Source organism: Ornithodoros turicata, unplaced genomic scaffold, assembly GCF_037126465.1.
Source record: "Ornithodoros turicata isolate Travis unplaced genomic scaffold, ASM3712646v1 ctg00001401.1, whole genome shotgun sequence".
NCBI classification, from domain to species: Eukaryota; Metazoa; Arthropoda; class Arachnida; order Ixodida; family Argasidae; genus Ornithodoros; species Ornithodoros turicata.
The window spans coordinates 30241-36328 of record NW_026999588.1 but is presented as its reverse complement, the minus strand read 5'-3'; the positions used below and the strand labels follow the sequence as shown (position 1 = coordinate 36328).

General features: G+C 42.0%; 2 long non-coding RNA genes across 2 annotated transcripts; both read right to left on the bottom strand.

Annotated features, from left to right (window-relative positions):
* Positions 1 to 944: 944 nt before the first annotated feature.
* On the bottom strand, positions 945 to 3745 carry LOC135376942 (uncharacterized). The gene is made up of 13 exons (XR_010417919.1): positions 3616 to 3745; positions 3416 to 3560; positions 3277 to 3357; positions 3145 to 3213; positions 2998 to 3083; positions 2866 to 2938; positions 2735 to 2797; positions 2609 to 2676; positions 2456 to 2538; positions 2329 to 2398; positions 2190 to 2258; positions 1965 to 2126; positions 945 to 1075 (listed from the first exon to the last, which is right to left on the bottom strand). It is a non-coding gene; the product is annotated as an uncharacterized LOC135376942 (long non-coding RNA).
* Positions 3746 to 3953: 208 nt separating this feature from the next.
* LOC135376941 (uncharacterized) lies at positions 3954 to 4650 on the bottom strand. Its single transcript, XR_010417918.1, has 3 exons — positions 4543 to 4650; positions 4224 to 4420; positions 3954 to 4086 (listed from the first exon to the last, which is right to left on the bottom strand). It is a non-coding gene; the product is annotated as an uncharacterized LOC135376941 (long non-coding RNA).
* Between the last annotated feature and the right edge of the window lie 1438 nt (positions 4651 to 6088).

Below are 6088 nucleotides of genomic sequence, written 5' to 3'. Positions count from 1 at the left end.
TCTGTGGTGCCAAACTGTAGTGATCCACTTGTCTCGTTCGGCATTTCGTGTTTCACTCCTCATTTTTGTACAGAACTCTAGCGAATGAATATATGCTTACACCGTCTAGAACTGGTAAAAACTCCTGTTGAGGGTTTCGCCATGGGACAAGCTGTCTATACTCTTCTTCTGTAGTTAACCTGTACTTTTTTGGGTAAAAGTGATACGTCCACAGAATGTTGTGCACACGCCAGTAGACGTTGAGTGTCTGGGGCGCCCTCTCGTACGAGGGACTCGGGTCACGGACTCGAATGAACGCGGATTACGCTTCAGTTCCACAGCCTACCCTACACAGAGGTTATCGAGAGAGCACTGCTGCCCAACGCTCTGGACGGGCCGTTTCGAATGGGTGTTACCATTTCCAGCACAATGGCAACTCCCTCCATCGAGGCAAAACTGACCAGCGCATTCTCGACGACCTAGGCGTAATGCAACTGGCATTTTCTGCGCAAAGCTCGGACATAAACATTATCGAAAACGTCGAAAACTATCGAAAACAAAAACGTTCCGAAGAAGAGGATGAGCAAGAGACGGACGCCGACAAGGAGCGAAGATGCACCATGAAAATTATAGAAGCATAGGGTCCTTGCTATGTGAAGACGTGGACCTTGTCCGTCGCTATGCGCTTCCGTATCTGAGCGAATGGCCTTGTTATTGCTGCGAAAGGAGATATGACAGCCCAGCAAACCATATACGTCACAGGGAGATCTGTCAGATATCCTGCTTTGGATATGAGGATATCCCTGGGAGTAGTCCAGAGAGCCTAGGGATATCCATGGGGATCCAGGGGACTAGGATTTGGGCACTGATTGAACGTTGCAGGAACGTCCCTGTGATGTTATCTACCAGATATTTGGATAAATATGGGACATTGTATGGTTCTTCGTTTAACTGGCTAGTTTGAGTAAATATTGCGTTTATTAATGTTTCCAGAGTCAAATTACACACTTATGCACTAAATGACATTCATTGTATTCTGTGTCTCTTCCTGGCGTCTGTTGCGAGTAGATTCGTCACGACGAGATGTACTTCTGAACTGCAAGCAGAAAGTTCGGTAGTTTTATAATAGCGTCAGGAAATATATGCGATACATACAAGGTGTTCATTTGCATCCGCTAGATATTTTTCACAGAGGTACGACAGCAGCATAGACATCGTTTTTGCAATTCAGTTTAACGGCCAGGCGGACATCCTCTCGAACAAAGCATGTAACTACGGGATGGCTAATTATCTAGAATTAATTGCCTGTCTAGCTAGAAACTTTAGGCAAAAAAAGTTAGTAGAATGGAGTAACATAATTCAGTTTCAAGATTTGTTAAATTCGCACGTGCGTTGTCATAATTATTGTCGAATTTGATGTGCTAAGAAGCCAAACCCAGGAGCCCATGGAGCACAGCGTTCATTTGAAGTCAGAGGATGACATGATTCGGAGTAACCGAGATTACTGTAGGAGGTGTTGGCCTGCTGGCCAGATAAACTGCAATCAGGCTCAGACAAACTTCCATTGGTGATGGTGATGCGCCCGTGGGGCGTGCTTTCTCAGTTTTGGTTCATTTGCATAGCGAAATTCCATGACACACGCTCTTTTCTTGGTTTTTTAAATATACACTGAATTTCAACGGATACTGCCTTCTGTTCTGTTTGAAAATTCCTTAGTTAAAGGGCTAAATTAATGGATTTGAGATAATTAGACATCTTCTGGTTACATACTTTCTTAGAGATCGTGTCCACCTGTATAACTCAACTGCAAAAACAAAATCAATGCTGCTCTCATAGCTCTTTTTCTCAAAAAAATGTGTTGTGGATAAAAGTTAACACTGCACAACTTCATCATATGCAGATGGCACACTGAATATATAATATATTTGCTACCATCAGAAAATGTACAAACTAAGATTAGAACCAACTCTCGGACAAAAATGTACCTGAATGATGATTGACATAAGAGGCTCCAGCATCCTTAAAACTAAAAAAAGGCTATCCGTTAATATAAGTTAATGATTACAAAAATATCAATGCATACCTTTCTCAAGTTGAGCAGAACGGCAGACTGGTAAGAAAACGTTAGCCTCGAGCACCTTTACAAACTGAAAAAAAGAAAAAGCGATCCATGAATAAAGGTTAATGAGTAGAGCAACATTGACACATACCTTCCTCAAGTTGGGCAACATTAGTGCGCAACTGGTAAGAAAACGTTAGCCTAGAGCTACCTTTCAAAACTGAAAAAAAAGGAGGGGAGGGGGCTATGCATGAATGAGGGTTAATGAAGAGACAGATATTGATATGTACCTTTAAGCCGAACAAAAAATTCTACCGCCGGACTCAGATATTAATTATATGCCTCGAGCACCCATAAGAACTGCAAAGAAAATGGCTATATTATGAACAAACCGAATGAACAGATATCAATACATACCTTTTGCATGAGACAGCACAAACTATAAAAGCAGAAATAAAACTAGCTCTGGTGGCGTGAGATATACTGGGCCATGGAGCACACTGAAAAAGTGAGAGAAGAGGGGTGTATCAATGAATAAAGGTTAATGAATAGAGTGATATCGGTACGTACCTTCCTCAAGTTGAGCAAAATTAACGAGGAACTGGTAAGGAAATGTTAGCCTTGAGCACTCTTAGAAACTAAAAAAAAGGCTATCAATGAATAAAGGTTAATGAATGGACAGATGTTGGTATGTACCTTTCTCAGTCTCAGTAATATGAACATGAAACAGACAACGTGAGGCTGGTGCACCTTTCAAAACTGAAAAGAAGGGGGGGGGGGGCTATGCACAAGTAAAGGTTAACAGACAGACAGACAGAAATACATACCTTTCGTATGAACGTGAAAATGGACTAGTGCTGGATTCGGATAAAAAACATTTGCCTCGAGCACCCTTAAGAACTGGAAAGAAAATGGCTATATTAATGAACAAAACCGAATGAACAGATATCAATACATACCTTTCGCATTGGGCAGCACAAACTAAAAAACACAAATAAAACTCTGATGGTGTGAGATATGGTGGGCCATCGAGCACACTTAAAAACTGATGAAAGAGCGGATCCCAATGAATAAAGGTTAATGAACAGACAGGTATTGGTATGTACCTTTTCTCAGGCTGAGCAGTACAAATATGAAACCGGTAAGACAATGTGAGGCTGGAGCACGTTTCAAAACTGAAAAAAAGGAGGGGCTATGCATGAATGAAGGTTAACGGATAGACAGATATTGATATGTACCTTTCTTAAGTTGACAGAAGAAAAAAAAAAAACTAGCGCTGCACCCTGATATATAGCATATGCCTCGAGCACTCTCAAGAACTGGAAATAAAATGGCTACATTAATAAAGAAACTGAATGAACAGGTATCAATACATACCTTTCGCATTCAGCAGCAAAAACTAAAAAAACACAACTAAAACAAACTCTGGTGGCGTGAGACATAGTGGGCCGTCGAGCACTCTTACAACTTGGGAGAGATCTGCATTCATGCTGTTGATTGTGCCTGGACCCTTCTAGGAACACTACAAGGAAGTTAAGTGTAGTTGACAAAGAAATGAGGTCACGATTTAAACATACCTTGCTCTTTCTGCCCTGTCCCTCGCATGGCGTAGCCACTCTTTTATCTGGTGCTCTACTTCGTACCGTGTAGTTTTGACAAATTTTTTGTGAGAGTGAGTGGTACCTGAAATTTTAACAAAATCACAAAGACACACATTATCATAAAATCAAGCCCGAAGGGAAAGCAATAAAAACAACAAAAATAACAAGGTGGCAGAACCGGATACATTCCAAACTGATATTTGAACATTTCCTGAAGCCCTTAGCTGGCGAGTAGCAGGAGACAGGAGCAAGACATTATATATATGCATGAAACCAAGTATGCTTACGCAGGATGAGTTTTGGCAGGTTTAGGTCTCGCAAGGGTAATTTACCCTTTCTTCCTTCCCAACTGTACTGGCGTCCCAGTTCATTGCTGAGAACATACGACATTATCCTGCGAACTGCAACTTTTGTGGAGTTTCCCCCGAGCAGTGAAAGCTCCAGGATCTATAAGAATATAATTATTATTATTTTTATTATTATAGGGCAATGTTGAGCTAATGTACCAGACAAAGGGACCGAACAATTTTTTCTTGTAATTATGCCTAGTGCTCAATGTATTTTAAAGTGAAATAGTCACTCACTAACTGCTTCTCACGGTCTGGTGTTAGCTGCCCTTCAAACGTTTCGAATTCTTCTACAGAGCTGAGCGGGTTCTCTAGCAGCTTGGGAGCCTCAGTGAGGGAGTTTTGAAGAGGCATTAGGCTTGACAAGAGTTCCCCCTGTTGTTGTATCGCAAGGCGAAGTATATTGAAGTTCTTGAGCACCTGGTGCTGAAATTCTAAATACAGAACTAAATCAACTTCATATGACAAACAATGGAAGCCGAAAATGGTGTTCAAACCGAGATGTGGTTATACTTTGTCATCAAAATGCTCGACAGAGAAAAGGTTGTGTGTGTACCGTAAGATGGCATTGGCTGCTGTGCTCTGGGCACTTGCACAAGTGATGCACCTGCTAAAAGAAGAAAGTTATCAGAACCACCCAGATATGAGTTTTTTATATCCATGGTAGAGTATCGTGCAAGCCATAGCATTACCAGCTGCCGTAGAGTCCTGGAGACCTGTCAAAATAAAACTAGATGACTTACAAAGATTGCAAGCTGTATGTCGTCCCCACCTAGTTCAAACTGCCTCTCTTACATACCTTTGTGACTGCCGGTCACGTCCGCAGATACACCTGGTGAAGAAGAATTACAATACAATTAAAAGGTGAATGAATATAACTGAAGATGCACATATGACACAAACACATGAAACTGTAATGGATTTGAAAACTGAGTATCAGCCAGTGCAGAAAAAGTGCTCATCGCACCTTCATCAGACATACTTGATCTGCAAGACTGCACATCATCTATGTGGAGAAAATCAATGTTTGTATTAGTATTTCGCAAACAAAGGACTGCAAGGTATATTCAAACACAGAGACTTATGCAAATATAGATAAAGGGCCCACCTTGCCCGTCAAACTGCACTGAACGTGTGCTCTTTACCTCGGTACTCATAGCTCGTTGACCTGTGATAGGGACAGGCAGGTATATGCTTGCCATTGAACCGATAGCAGGAAATACCTACTTGAAAACCTTAATGGAGCTGACTCATCAGTGAACGACGACTGACTGGATGGACACCTAGAGTCAAGCTGCTTGCCTGCAAAACGCAGTGCGTTGTAAGGGTAACATATTTCGACGGCTGCATAGGTACAGTACCTGACTGTCTCTCACGGGAATTTGTGTGACACGGAGAATTAGAACACCCATCAGTGAGAGTTTTCTTTGCTGTAATTTACATAACAGCCGTCATGATTCCAGAGTGTCTGACAACGTGCCTGACCAAGTGCGAGCTGAATTACCTGCAATCTTTCTGCTGTGTGCAGAAGTGTCCAAAGGAACAGCAACAGGCAGCTTTCCTGTGATTTAAACTTGAAATCGCATCATTGGAGTTGGGCACCACAGTAATGAACACGGAAATGACTTACTTAGAAATTAATTTCTCTAAACCATATTGGCCTCGCAGTAACCAATTCTTGTTACAGTACGCACATACCTTTGGCTGCAAAATTCTGTGGGACAGGCGGAAAATCATAGTCGTCATCCTCATCACTGTACACCATTCTTGGACGCCTGATTCGCTTGGGGGGCAATCTGCTCTCGTTCAAGTCCGAATGATATTCTGCAGCGGGCAGCATCTTGCGTGCTTCTCCCCAGCTCACTAAATGATATCAAATATGCCTTAAATGTGTACTTATGCACACAGCAAATATTTACTGTGCAAGACCAGCTTACTGAATAGCCCTTTAACTTGAATTTCGATGTCGTCAGAATCTTCACCAGGAGGCAATCCTTTCTTTACTTTCTTATCAACGATGTGAGTGGGCAGGTTTGGCCACTTGCAAGTGTTTCCATGGATCCAAGAAACTGGTACAATCCCCACCTCGTCACGGTCAAGGA